The sequence below is a fragment of the Cupressus sempervirens genome, chromosome 2 (assembly GCF_028749045.1).
Source record: "Cupressus sempervirens isolate cs-2001-9-10 chromosome 2, ASM2874904v1, whole genome shotgun sequence".
NCBI classification, from domain to species: Eukaryota; Viridiplantae; Streptophyta; class Pinopsida; order Cupressales; family Cupressaceae; genus Cupressus; species Cupressus sempervirens.
In genome coordinates this window covers 308,487,030-308,502,853 of record NC_143119.1, presented here as the reverse complement: position 1 = coordinate 308,502,853, position 15,824 = coordinate 308,487,030, and the positions used below count along the sequence as shown (strand labels likewise).

General features: G+C 35.2%; 2 pseudogenes; one reads left to right on the top strand and one right to left on the bottom strand.

Moving 5' to 3' along the window:
• Positions 1-5,856: 5,856 nt before the first annotated feature.
• Positions 5,857-9,149, top strand: LOC149572314 (uncharacterized; annotated as a pseudogene).
• Positions 9,150-14,228: 5,079 nt separating this feature from the next.
• On the bottom strand, positions 14,229-15,611 carry LOC149572313 (replication protein A 70 kDa DNA-binding subunit A pseudogene; annotated as a pseudogene).
• Between the last annotated feature and the right edge of the window lie 213 nt (positions 15,612-15,824).

The window sequence follows — 15,824 nt, the reverse complement described above, 5'->3', positions numbered from 1 at the left end:
AGGGTGGGAGAGATAAGTGGGTGTATCTAGAGATTAGAGAGACAGATTAGGGGGCACTACTAGAGACTATAGAGAGAGAGAGGGTATATTTAGATAGTGGGGGAAGATATTAATGGGTGTAGTTAGAGAGAGAGAGGGAGAGAGAGAGAGAGGGGAGAGAGGGGGGGGGGGGGGGAGGGATTACATTATTAAAAAGGTTAATAACTTATATCACAATAGCACTAATCATGGGCACTATAATAGAACTAACCCATATTAAAATTTAACATGTCAGTTATCCTAACACCAAGGTAAAGTGTAATAATAGCACTAACATTAGCTATAATATGATTAGTAAACCAAAAATTATCTTAACCACAATAATAACATAAATCCTAACTCTAACTCTAAATCTATCTCTAACTTTAATTCTCCCCCTAACCCTAACCTTAATCCTTTATAATCCGAAATCTAATGCTAATTCTAACCCTAACCCTAATTCTAGCCCTAACCCTAAGCCTTACTATAACTCTAATCCTAACTCTAATTCTAACTCTAATGCTAATTCTAACCCTAAGTCTAACCCTAATTTTAACCCATATTCTAACTCTAACCCTAACTCTAACTCCAACTCTATCTCTAACCCTAACCCTACCCCTACCCCTAATTCTGACCCTAACTCTAACTCTAACTCTAACCCTAACTATAATTATAACTCTAACTCTAATTGTAACCCTAACTCTAACCCTGAATCTAACCCTAACTCTAACCCTAATCTTACCCATAATCCTAATCCTAACACTATATATAATGCTAATCCTAACCCTAACACTATATGCAACTCTAACTCTAATCCTAACCCTAATTCTAATTATAAACCCAATCCTAATTCTAACCCTAACTCTAACTCTAAACCTAAATCTAACCTTAACTCCAACCCTAACCCTAAACCTAAACCTAACCCCAACTCTATTTCCAATTTTAACTCTAACTTGATCCCTAACTCTAACTCTAGTTCTAACCCTAGCCCTAACCCTAAACCTAACCATAGCCTCAATTCTAGCCCCAATTCTAACCCTAACACTAACACTAACACTAAAACTAACACTAATTATGACCCTAACCCTAATGCTAACCCTAACTCTAACCATAACCCTTATGCTAACCATAATCCTAGCCCTAATTTTAACCCTACCTCTAACTCCAACTCTTGTTCTAATTCTAATTCTAACTCTAAATCTAACTCAAATCCTACCTCTAAATCTAACCCTAAACCTAACCCTAATTCTAACCCTAACTTTATTTGTAACCCTAATTCTAGCCCTAACCCTAATTGTTAGCCTTACCCTAACTCTAGCTCTAACTCAATCTATAACCCTAATTATATTTGTAACCCTAATTCTGACCCTAACCCTAATTCTAACTCTAACACTAATTGTAACTCTATTTCTACCCCTAATCCTAACCCAAACCTATATAACCCTAACTCTAACCCTAATTCTAACCCTAACCCCAATTCTAGCTCTAACCCTAACCTAGTTCTAACCCTAACTATAACTCTATTCCTAACTCTAACCCTAACTATAACTCTAACTCTAATTCTTACCCTAACCCTAACCCTAACCCTAACCCTAATTCTAACCCTAACTCTAACTCTAATGCTAATTCTAATCCTAACCCTAATTCTAACCTTGATTCTTACCGTAGATCTAACTCTAACTCTAACTCTAACTCTAACCCTAACTCCAACTCTAACTTTATCTCTAATTCTAACCCTACCCCTAATTCTAACCCTAACTCTAACTCTGACTCATTTTGTAACCCTAACCCCAATATTAACCCTAACCCTAACTTTGACTATAAACCTAACCCTAATCCTAACCCTAACACTATATATAACTCTAACTCTAATTCTAATCCTAATCCTAGCCCTAACTCTTACCCTAACCCTAAATCTAAGTAGGTAACTTTAACCCTAACCCTAATCTAACCCTGACCGCAACTCTATCTCTAACTTTAACTCTAACTCTAACTCGAACCCTAACTCTAACTCTAATTCTAACTCTAACTCTTATACTAACACTAACACTACCTCTAATTTTAACTCTAACTCTAATTGTAACCCTAACCCTAATGCTAATCCTAACCATAACCCTAACACTAACCCTAACCCTAACCCTAATGCTAACCCTAACCATAACCCTAACACTAACCCTAACCCTAACTCTAACACTAATTATAATCCTAACCTTAATTCTAACCCTTAACTCTAACTCTAACTCTAGCTCTTAGAACTCCAACCCTTATTCTAACTCTATCTCTAATGCTAACCCTAACTCTTATTCTAACCCTAACACCAACCCTAACTATATTTGTAACCCTAATTCTAACCTTCACCCTAATTCTTACCCTTACCCTAACCCTAACTCTATTTCTAATCCTAACTGTATTTCTAACCCTAATTCTAACCCTAACCCTAATCCCAACTCTAGCTCTAATTTTAGACCTAACCCTAACAATAACTCTAACTCTAACCTTGACTGTAACTCTAACCCTGACCCTAACTCTAGCTCTAATTGTAAACCTAACCCTAACAAGAACCCTAACTCTAATTCAAACCCTATCCCTTACCCTAATTTTCATTCTAATGCTAACCCTAACTCTAACTCTAACCCTAACCCTAACCTTAACACTAACCCTAACCTTAATTCTAACCTTAACCCTAACCTTAACTCTAACTCTAACCCTAACCCTCACCTTAACACTAACCTTAACCATAAACATTAAGTTGTCCCTAACTCTAACCCTAAATCTAACTCTACCATAATTGGACTCTAACCATAACCCTAACCCTAACTTTAATCTTGGCTCAAAACTTTTCCCTAACCATAACTCTATAACCTTAACTAGGTTACTCAAGCCCTAACCCTAACCCTAACCCTAACCCTGGCCCTACTATAACCCTAACCCTAACCATAACCATAACCATAAGTCTAACCCTAACCTTAACCATGAGCATAACTCTAACCCTAATCTTAACCATAAACATAACTCTATCCCTAATTCTAACCCTAAATCTAACTCTACCATAATTAGACTCTAACCCTAACCCTAATCCTAACTTTAATCCTAACTAAAACCCTAACCCTAATCCTAAATCTAACCTTAACCCTGACTCAAACCCTAACCCTATCCCTACAATAACCCTAACTCGAGCCCTATAATAACCCTAACCCTAACCATAACCATAACTCTAACCCTAACCTTAACCATGAGCATAACTCTAACCCTAAATCCAACTCTACCATAATCAGACTCTAACCTTAACCCTAACCCTTACTTTACTCCTAACTCAAACCCTAACCTTGACTCTAACCTTAACCCTGACTCAAACCCTAACCCTAGCCTTACTATAACACTGACCTAACCATAACCATAACTCTAACCCTAACCTTAACTATGACCATAACTCTAACCCTAACCTTAATCATAAACATAACTCTAATCCGAACCTTAACCATAACCATAACTCTAACCCTAACCTTAACCATAAACATAACTCTAACAATAACCATAACCATAACTCTAACAATGACTATAACCATAACTCTAACCCTAACCTTAACCATAACTCAAACTCTAACCCTAACTCTAGCCCTAACCCTAATGCTAACCCTAACCCTTATTCTATCCCTAAGGTTAACATTAACTGTAATGCTAACTTTGTCCCTAACCATATATCTATGTTTGACTATAACATTTTACATTACAATATGCCAAAAAGAAAATTACTTTTTTAAAAACCATAATCCTACCCCTAACTCTAACCCTAAATATAACCCTAACTATAAATCTAACTCTACTATAATTAGACTCTAATCCTAACCCTAATCCTTAGTTTAACCTTCACTAAAACCATAACCTAACCCTAACTCTAACCTTAACCTTGACTCAAAACTCTAACTCTAACCTTAACCCTTACTTTAATCTAGACGAAAATCATAGCCCTAACCCTAACCCTAACCTTAACCCCGACTCAAACCCTTACCCTAACCTTAACCCTAATGTAACTCTATATACAACCCTAACTCTAAATATAAACCTAACCTTAACCATCACCCTAAAACTAACCCTTTCTCTACCCGTTTCTCTAACTCTAACTGTAAATCTAATTTTAATCCTAACCCTAATCCTAATTTTAACCCTAATTTCAACTCTAACTCTAGCCCTTATTCAAGCTCCAATTCTAACTCTACCTCTAACTCAAACCCTAACTCTAATTCTAATCCTAACCCTAACTATATTTGTAACCTAAACCCTTATTCTTCCCCTCGCCCTTACCTTAACCTTAACCATAACTCTAATTCTAACCCTAACTATATTTGTAACCCAAATTCTAAACCTAATCCTAACATTAACTCTAACTCTAATTCTAAACCTAACCCTAACTATAACCCTAACAAGATTTGTAATCCTAAAAATAACCCTATCCCAAACTCTAATGCTAATCTAGACTCCAATTGTAACTCTATTCCTGACCATACCTCTAACCCTATCCATAACTCAAACCCTAACAATAGCCCCAACCCTAACACTAACCCTAACCCTAACTATAACTCTACTCTTTAATATAACATTTTACGTAACAATATGCTTAAAATAAAACTGAATTAAAGTGATGCAAATAAACACCATATATAGAATTAAAAAATAAAATATTCAAAAATAATTTTATAGTAAGTTTACACTATTACATTTTTATAGTAAGTTTATACAATTGTATTTAAAAATAAATAAATAATTCAGCACTAACCTTTAAAAAATAGAAAAAAATTTAAAAATAGTTTTCCTGTTGCGCTGCGATTGCCACTAGCTTATATATACCTCTATATATATTACGCCGAGAGTAATCGTTCTCTAGGCGCCTATTTTCATTTTCATAAATCCCAACTATGATTAAAATAACCTTGGGATTAAATGAAAATAGGCACCTCGAGAACGATTACTCTTGGCATAATATATATAGAAGTGTATATAAGCTAGTTAAAACTGTTTGAAAGTGGGTGAGTAAACGGCAGTCAACTAAGAATAACGTGGCCCTGTGTTTGATGATTGAAAGCCCAGACCAACGTTTAATAAGGATTTTATCACGCTAAGTAGGTAGATTAGCAACCTTCTCTATTCTAAATAGATTATTAAAGGCAGAAAGTCTCATCATTATTAAATATATCCTCACATGTCGTCTTTCTCTGTGACTCACTCTCGTAACTTTAGAGATCGAGACTGACTAAATCTATTCAATTATCAACTATACAGATCGGGACTGCCTAAATTATTTTTGTCGTTTTTCAATTCTTATTTCTGCAATACAATACCAATATAAATATCGATTACAAAAAGGTGTATCTGTCATCATGGCGTGCAAAAAAACAGTATTTTTTGGGGTGGTGGAGAGAGGGCACATTCAATTTAGTACTATGGAGGTTTTTATTTACTAAATTCACTTGATCTTTCATTTCACTCGTAAGATTAAAGTTTATTTCAGAGTTATTTTTTCTGGAGCCGAGGAGATAGTTAATGTAGCTGGCTCAGTATGGTAAAATCCTTCAACGGGGTATCGTAGTTGGAATAACTAATTAATTTCTCTCACCTCTCCTCTGATTGCGGTGTGTCAAAACCTCTTTCTTGGAAATGCACTCCGAGCCGACGAATTAAGTGGACGAACGTTTCTGTGGAAATCAGCAGTGTGGGACAATGAAAGATGACTAATTTGATAATTAAAACAGACAAACCCTTCCCTTAGTAAATTCACATCAGTGCAGTCTCTCAAACCAGTGCGAGAACTTTTGTATACGTATACGTATAATTTGGAATTCCATGGCATCCAGTTCTTCATCTGCGGAGCTTGGAAAAGTTTTTGAAGGGGTTTCTCCGCCATATCCATCTGCAAGTGCATCAAAACCCTGGGATGTCTTCCTTAATCATTATGGAAAAGAAGTGAAACACACCCTCGCAGCCAACATCTATGACAAACTGAATCGCACCGGTCTGCGAGTGTTCCTTGATAAGGAAGCCCTTGAAGCCGGCGATATAATCCCCGCTGGGATTGAAGAGGCGATGCGTAGCTCTTCTCTTCACATTGCCATATTTTCACCCAACTATGCACGATCTCCATGGTGTCTGCAAGAGCTTTCCTTTATGATCCAGACAAGTACCAAAATCATTCCGGTCTTCTATCATGTGGATCCTTGTCATCTGCGCTGGGTGGGTAAAGATAAAGGAATCTATGCCTCTGCGTTTTCTGATTACCAAGAGAAAGGTAGATACCCGAAAGAAAAGCTTGATCAATGGAAAGAGGCGTTACAGAGATCTTCTATTCTTTCTGGACACGTGGTTACGGATAATTTGTGAGTACCTGGATTGTTTTCACTGGTTTTAAATAGACTAGTTCATATCTCTGCTTGAGTTGTGTTTACTTATAAATGTGTTTTCCATACTCATGTAATGTGTTTAGTGACGAGGGGAGGGTGTTGAAGGATATTGCAAACGAAGTACTCCAGAAAATGGGGAAATTGCCATTACAGGTCGCCAAACATCCAGTGGGACTTGATTCCATGGTACAAGAGTTGGAAAGATGTATCGCCCGCTTGTCTGCAGAGGGTGAGAACAAGGCAAAGATTGTGGGGATCGTGGGAGTGGAGGGAGTGGGTAAAACCACTCTAGCAAAGGAGTTATACAACAGGAATTACTTCTCATTCCAAGACACCAGTTTTATATTTAACGTGCGGCATGCAGCAAGCAAAAGTGCCATTCATAAGAAGCAGAAGAAGCTTCTGATCGACTTTGGTTTCAAAAGCAAAGATTTAGTCTTTGACAACTTAGAGGAAGGTAAGAATATTTTGGGTGGTCGCATGAGATCTAAATCTGCTCTCATCGTCTTGGATGATGTTAGTCACGAAGACCAGTTAGACGCTTTGTTGCCAAGGAGTTCAAGGGATCAACTCATTGGATGTGGCAGCTTGATCATTGTTACATCCCGTGAGTTGAGAGTCCTCATAAAGTGGGGCATCTCCTCCGACGCCATCTACAAAATGAAAGGACTCGATGAATCTGACGCCCAAAAGCTTCTCTGTTGGCATGCCTTTTCACAGCCTCGTCCGAAACAAGGATACGAAGATGTAGTTGGACGGATTTTAATAGAATGTAAGGGTTTACCCTCGTTTCTCTGCGAAAACTCCATTGACGACATCGAGTGGGAAGGAAAGCTTCCTCCGCACTACCATAAGATCCTTTCTAAGGCTGTCCCACAGAAGCACTACTTGTCTAAGAAAGAAATCTATGACGCCCTTTGCAATTCAATTCAGATACAAGAGGGGAAGCAGGTAATCTCATTATCCCATATAATTTCCCGCTGTTTTTCCTTGTGTTGAATCCACATAATCCGCTGTTAATTATTTGGCTGAGCCGAACCATACAGATGGTTTGGCTGGATCAATCCACGGGGAAAATAGGTTTGAGGACGTCTGCGAGCTCTTTGACCATCAGACGTGGAGATGACAATAAGTATTGGCAGTTGGTATCAACGGATGACTCCAGGTTAGTGGGTATCAACGCTTTTATAAGAAGGTAAAAGAGAGATGCAGTTATCTCTTACTCTTTCACCTTTTAATTTGCACATTTTCCTAATACAGATTCGGTCAAGTAATAGAGTTGATTGAAGAGTGGTCTGTCCGCGTGCATCACCGGTTTGAATGCACACTCTTGTCTTCGAATACAGAGTACACCGTGGCATTTGTTGTTAAGATTAATCAGAGTATAATGCAGTTTTACTCTCTTCAATCCCCCTTCGAGTTTTCTCTGAAGACAATCGAAGGGAATTTGAAGCAATCCGCTATATTCCTGGACGACTTCGAGAAATCAGTTGAAAGTCATGGGGAATTCAGTAAGACCCCCGTCATAAATGTAGAAGATGGATGGATGGAGTTTGTTGTGGGCGATTTCTTCTTGAAAGAAGATGATGGCAGAGGGCTGGCAAGAGTTGTTGATGTTTCCATGAAAAACACTAACAGCGACTTCACAAAAAGTGGTATTCGCTTAGATGGAGTTAAGATCACACCTAAAAACACAACGAGCAAGAGGGGGGTCCAGATTATGGAGGAGAGGACGAATACTTGTGACATCGAGTGGGCGAGAACACTTGCTCCAAATTACCAAAAAATCCTTTGTAGAGCCATCACGCGGGAGGAATACTCATCAGAGGAGGAATTCAATGACACCCTTTCCAACTCAATTCGAATAGAAAAGGGAAAGCAGGTAACCGATCCATCCTCCTTGTTTGTTTTACCCTGTGTTAGATTGACTGTTATTTATTTCATTTCTTTCTAAATTGGATGGTTAAACATTATAAACTAAGGTTCTAAGGTTCTATTTCCAGATTAGAAAACGTTAAATTGATTTTGTTAAATGGTTGAAATTGATTTTGTTAAATAGTTGAATTTGATACAAAAATACAATACAGATCGTATGGCTGGATAGATTGACTGGAAAAATAGGCTTGCAAGCGTCTGCCCGTTCTATGTCCACCATGTATGGTAATAACTATGAGAAATGGCGGTGGGTATCAACGGAGGAGTCCAGGTTAGCGGTCTATAACCGTTGTTTTTTGGTCAATCATATATATTAGCTGCTGTTTTTCCTAATATGTGTGTTTTGCCTCATTCAGTTTCGGAGAAGTAAAGGAGTTGCTTTTAGAGTACTATTTCAAGGTATATGCGCGGTTAGAGTGCACGCTCTTGTCTCCTCAAACGGAGTACACGGTAGCACTTATTATTAAAATTGATCAGAGTAGAATGTTCTCACATCATCAATCGCCATTTGAGTTTTCTTTCAAGCCAATCGAGGGGATTTTGATACAGTCAGCTCGATATTTGGACGACTTGGAGAAACCAGTTAAAGGTCATGAGGGATTTAGTAGAACCCCTCTCAAATATGCACAAAATGGATGGATGGAGTTTGTTGTGGGCGAATTCTTTTTGAAAGAAAATTATAGCAGTGGCAAGGCAATAGTGATTGATGTGTTGATGACAAATGAGAACACCACATTTAAAAAAAGTGGTATTTTATTAGATGGAGTTAAGATCACTCCTAAGAATAAGTTGCAAGTGGAGTAGATTCTCTTTTTTTTTTTAATGCAAGTAATGTAATATTGGAGTAAAACTTAAAATAAAGCTAGTTTTAGAGAGATTAATTTATATATGTTAGATCAAATGTTTTTAAAAAAATTTTGACATCTTGTGTTTCTTGTTGATATTATCTTTAAAGTCTAATATATGCACAATATTATATAGCAGTGCTTGCACCACATGAGGTGCAATTGTGTAGTCGATAGTGACATATAAATAGTTTTGTTTATGAGAACTGACAAATGTCAAAGTAATTTGGCTTCTCGCCAAGGATGAACTCACATAGCTTTCTCAAAAAATATAGAAGCACCTCATAATTATTACATGGTGGTAGGTCAAATACCATATACCACATATCCCAAAAACATGATCTCATCCTAGCATGAGTGCACCAATGAATAGGAAAAGTTTTGGTTCTGTGTAATAGGGAGTTGTTAGATATAGGATCAGTGAAAAGAGAACATATGGTACCTTTCTTTATGTTTTTATCTTTCACTTACTAATATGATAACCCATTGGCATTAAATGCATGACACCTATCCCTCCACGTACCCCATTTCGTAACCTCCCTAGACACATCATTCAAATTTTGGGCCATTTGTTCAAGTGTATTTGCTAGGGTTGAGTGGTGATCAAGTGTAGATGACTGCAACCTATTGACCATTTGGGTAGTGTTTGCACTATTTTCTAAGAGGTAGCTTATGAGGTCCTCTTGTGTAGTAGTTAAATTATGTAATTGTATGCATGGAGGGTTTATAGGAGGTGGTGGTTATTGAATGGGAACATTGAGTCGAGGGTTTTGTGGTTGTGTTACTATGGGTGGAGAGTTTTGTGGTTGTGTCACAATGGGGGGAGTGTTTTGTGGTTGTGTCATGATGGGTGGAGGGTTTGATTGTGTAGGAGGTGGTCTTTCTTCTCTCCCTCATTTTCTTGGATTCCTTAATGCATCTATATTAAAATTTTTTTTAAAAAAATCATAAAACTTATAAATTACAAAACCAAATTCTCAAATTTGATAAAAAATGCATAAACAATGAATAGAATGAAGACTTACCTTGTTTGCGGGGCACCATGGATGGAGATGCAATCAAAATTTGTTTTTCATGGTAAACTCGAATAGGTTTTACTAGTTTCCTTCACAATTCATGTTGTTGATGTCGTTTGAGGGTTTAAAAAATGCTCTCAAATGTGGACAGCAATAAAAATATATAGTTTGCAAAACCCGATCAGGTTTTGTAAACTATAATGGCTAGGCTTGGATACCAAGTTTGGTCAACATTTCACTTTTCAAATAACTTGATCGGGTTTCCAAAAACTTGATCGAGTTATTGAAAATTTCTTTTTTTTTGGGGTGGGGGGGGGGGGGGGTTGTCCACTTTTTTGTACACCATTTTGGTGCACTTACACTATTAGGTTTTTTTGATTGTGGATCAAAGTTTGACACCCAATAATGACCAAAGTTGAGTGAACACAATATAATAAATTAGTAAGGAGCTGAAAGGTGGCACTGACATCCCATTATATATATTAGAATTATGTTTGATTAAGGTAAACCAATCATCTTTAATATTAATACAATAGGTCCTTAATCTTGTTGAGATTTCCTTGAGATAACCATGGTTGTTAAGACACTAGGGAAAGGAAATCAAGCTAGAAAATACTAAAATGTATAAACATGAAACATGCAACAACTACGTATATCAACCCCAAACACTTCCATGGTGGAGGCAAAGAAAAAGTGAACCAAGCCAAGAATAACATACCTCTCCAACATGGCACAAACTACAAAGTAATGACTCAATTAATAGATTAACTCATACCATTGCCAACAATTTATAAAATGAAATGATGGGTTGATGCTTCTTGAAACCTAGATAGAACATGGCATAACCAATCAAAAAATTAGATCATTAGCCCTATACCCAAAAAAATTGTAATTATTTATAGTCAATGAAATTGTTCTATATTATAGCTAAACCTTAAGAAATATCCATAAAAGAAGTGAGATAGACTAGACAAATAATGGAAGAAAATGGATTAACTTATATAATTATTTATGCATAATGTGAGATCCTACAATTGATTACTACATAATGTTCCTTTTAGTTTGTAAACTATGTAGTAATATCATCATATGAAGTGAAAGATATATTTTCACTTCATACATATAAATGATGAAAACTCCACCAAATTGCAAGGAAAAAAGACAAGTCATTTATTGTTAATAGCGAAGTGCAAGGTGAAAGGATGCAATATCATTACTCATAACCCAACTAGGGTGCTACAAGGAGGAAGTAGCTCTACAATGCACAACATTATTAATGCGACTATGGGAGAGAGCTTGAGTGAAATTAAACATTGGCACGAGGTTTAAAAAAACTAGAGTAAGGCTATATTTTTACGTACATTGTTACATCATAACCTAACTAGTGGTGAGACAGTTTTATTCCCCTCACACCAATAACTTGCATAGTATTAATGTGAGTGATCTGATCTATATTGTTAAATTTATTTATGATCTAGGTAATTAGTATTTATCTAGGGGTCTAAGAAAGTGAGTAATGGCATAAAAGGGGTTATAAATTGTACAATACTTTAAAATTATCAATTTTAAAAACTCTTATATGTACATCAGATTTTATAGTATGTACCATTACCACTTATAAGCCAAAACAATAGTATATACAATTAAGTTGCATACAGAAACAACATTAAAAAATCTTTGAAACCTAGTCTACCATTTAAGATGTGTAGGTACAAAGTTAGCTATAATGCCTGTATTGAGGTGCTTCTCATATTGACACTTTTAGCCAATATCTTTGTTTAGGATGAGTTACAAGAATGAGGATTGAAAAAAATGAAGATGATTGAGTTAGTCTAAATCAATACAAACAATAATGAGTTGACTTTATTTGGAAGAGATGTAGTCATTAGAAAGATGAAGTCTATGGATATACTCAGTAATTATGCCCACTTCCTAATAGGGGAAGAGACTTGGTAACTTATAGGGGTTCCAATAACCATGATAGTACTGTCATGGATATCCCTAGTTACCACTCTTAAAAGAGCCCCCCAAAAAAAACATGTGCACTAATAGTCGATCAAACATGTACTATTAGTCGATTATGTCAAGATTTTTTGGTTGGTAATTCATCAATTTGTGCACCGCTAATAGGACATTTCATAAGGATTATTGGGACATATAACCACAAGTACTAACATTTTTTGAGTGAGAAACTATTGGTACATAAACATAGCAGGCATCAAGTAAACATTTTGAAATGACATTTCTTAATCATTTTGTACTCTAAAATCCATATGGAGAGATCTATGAATACCAAAAAGCTAAAACATTATCTTTAAGCTCTTCCCTCACCTATAGAAGTACACTGAAATTTTTTTCCAAAATCAACTTACAATTTAGGAGTTCTAGATTCACCAAATTAGTTTGGACAATAGTTGAATCTTTTCCCCTATATTTAGCTGATAGGCTTTATGTGTGAGGTTTCTTGCATATGGTGGCCACAAAATATGTCTTACACTTGAAACTTGTTAGAGTGGGGTTGTCATTACACCAAAAGACTGATATGCCAATGTCGAACACACTCAACTTATACTACATAGGAGGTAGTTAAGCCCTTGCTGCAAATCTAGAGGGGAGTGTTAGAAAAATTTCCAATAATCTCCCCCTTTACATTACCCGAGGGTCTGAGAATTCAAACCTGTGACCAAGCTCTAATACCACTTGTTATATAGTGGGGTTTCTATTGCACCGAAAGATCGATCTATCAATGTTCAATACAAACACTCAACTTATAGTACATAGGAGGTGGTTAAGCTGTTATCATGAATCACGGGGGCAATGTTGAAAAAATTTCCAACAAAAGTTCCATTAACCCAATTTTGGACTATACATTTGGTTTTACATTCCATACTAGCTAGTGTGGGCCCAAATCTTCTCTGTCTGTCTATGTCCAAAAAATTTTAACCAATAGATTAGGTAGCCCACTACACGTCTTTACATAGATGGATTTATACCATCAATCTTTGAAATAGAAGACCTCATATACACATTTAAACAAAGCCAAAATCACAAAGGCTACATTATTTTACTAAAGAATCAAAGTGAATAGTTGAGCTCTACCTAAAACTTCCTGGCATTCACCTTCCACATCAATTTTGCATAGCATTTAAATTGAAATGAGTGAGATTTGTTCTTCCCTTTGGGAAAGTACAGGCACATCCTAGTCAAATTGAGATCTCCATGGTGCAGGTGTTGAAAAGGAGTTCTTGAGGGATATTCCTTTGAAAGATCAATTGATAAGTTATAGGAAAATTACTGATTTAGGAAAATGACTCCTTCTGGTAAATGAATCCTTGATTAGATCGTAGGTGTATCAAAAAATCAATATCAGTTGTCGTTGATGTGGATAAATTTTTTTAATGCATTTTTAATGTAGGCGGCTTGAATGCGACATTGTGTGCAATGTTTGGAGTGATATGATGTCTTTGTAATTTGGATCAACAACTTGAAATGTGGTTGTTAATCTCAGCTCGAGTGTGATATGGATATGATGTCTGAAATGGCTTGTGCAAGAGGAAGATTCTTGCAATTCTATATAGAACTTCTATAAACTCAAAGTCATCTCTTTCATATTTAATTTGCACTTAAAATTTAATATTTTCTAAAGTGTAGTTAATGTGTAGATATAGGTAAATTAGCATATTAAAAATTTTAATAGTATTTTTTTTTGTAAATGAACTTGAGAGATATATAATTTCAAGATATTTAAAGTTGACAAATTAAATAGTTCAGCAAATTATGTATTAAGAAAGTAAGAAATTTATATTTGAAAAAAAAAAAAGGTTACTAAAATTTTTAGTTTTACAATTTTATCTAAAATATATATCAAATGTATAAGATCCAACATTTTTGTATGATATGAAGGCTCCATTACTCAAAATTTGGATGTGCTAACTTGCACATATCCAAGTATTTTATTTGAAATATTTCAAAATATTTTTAGCTATAAGAAAATACATAGAAGAAAATAAAGAGAGTGGAACCTAGAACTCAACAACTAAATCTAATAATACTTTGCTTTTATATACATAGTCAAAATTTTCTACTTTTATGACAATAAACTTAATCCTTTGTTCATCATTGTAAGTCTCTTCTTTCATGTTAACTTTAAATATGAATTTAAAATGATTTTCCATACAATTCTCCTAGTTTGACATTATCTTGTTCTTCATTCTTCAATATTTTTAATTCCTTTGCTATAACACCCATAATCTCTTCTACCACTTTCCCAAAAAGAGTAACCCAAGTGAAAGTTGTGTGATCTTGCACTATACACTGAAGCATGTATATGTAATCACATTCAGAAAAAATCTTATCATATCTTTGACAATACCAATTACAATTTCCATCAATGTTCACCTTCTTTTTGCATTGTCTATCTTCAAATTTTAAGAGGCAAGCTGCATAATAAAAATTGTCTACCTTTATAAAACATAAGGTAGTTTTTATCACCCCCAACAAGGTGCAATAGATCCATCGAGTTCCCAATCATTAACTTGTGCCATGATTTTTTACATTTTAGCTTGTCCAATGAATGATATTCGCTTTGTAATAGAAGGGGAAGCAAGACCTTTCCCTTTTGTATCAAACGAGGATCTCAACTGATGTGACTCAGGAAGATCTAAATTTATAAAAGGTTGGGTTGAACTAATTGTCCCTATACATTTCCCTCCAAAATTATTGATGCGTCCATCCTTTATATCAAGCATAGGAAAACTTTCTAAGTCACATAGGTTTTCGATTTTTTGGCCTTCCTTATTGCAAAAGTCACCCCAAGTTGTGAACTCTACTATGAAACCTAACCCTTCTTTCAATTGAAGAGTTCTTTTTTGAGTTTGTGTGGCATTCTTTTTTAATATAAAAATTGATGGATCAACTATCAAAAGAGCACCAATGATATCAACTATAGAATTTCTTTTCATGGCATCAATTTCACTTATTGGTTTAAAATTAAAATTGTGTTTAGGTATAAAACTATCTTCCTCCAAACACAACTCAACTATGGAATTACTTTACAGTAGAATTTCACAATCATTCTTCAAATGGTTAATTTTTCTGTGTAGGTTTAAGGCTCCCTTTTGAGATTCTAAACATTTTCCAATATCTATGCAATCATAAAATTTATCTGCAATAGCATTGAAACATGTAACTCTTATTTCCCCACCATCAAAGTCAACCAAATCAAAACTAAAAAGTTTTCCATCTCCTCTTGCATTGTTGTACTGACGAAGATGAGTCTTTTTAGTAACTCGAACCTTGATTGTCCATACACTCCTATAAGGATTCAATGCTACAATAGGAATTATTTTTACAACTTTACTTCTTGCAACATTTAGTTGATCACATGAATTATTGGTAGAGTCCATACCTGCATTATCATAACATAATAATAATAATAATCAATTTAGTAACATTATGAAATATTAAACACAATGAGATGTATAAAAAAATTATGTTATTTTGAATAGTAAAAAATTATCTTTGAAAAGAATAGAAATTAACTATATAGATAACTACAACTATATAAAATTATCTTTCTAAAACATAAAAAAATATTTTTAAAAGTTTAAATTATAGTT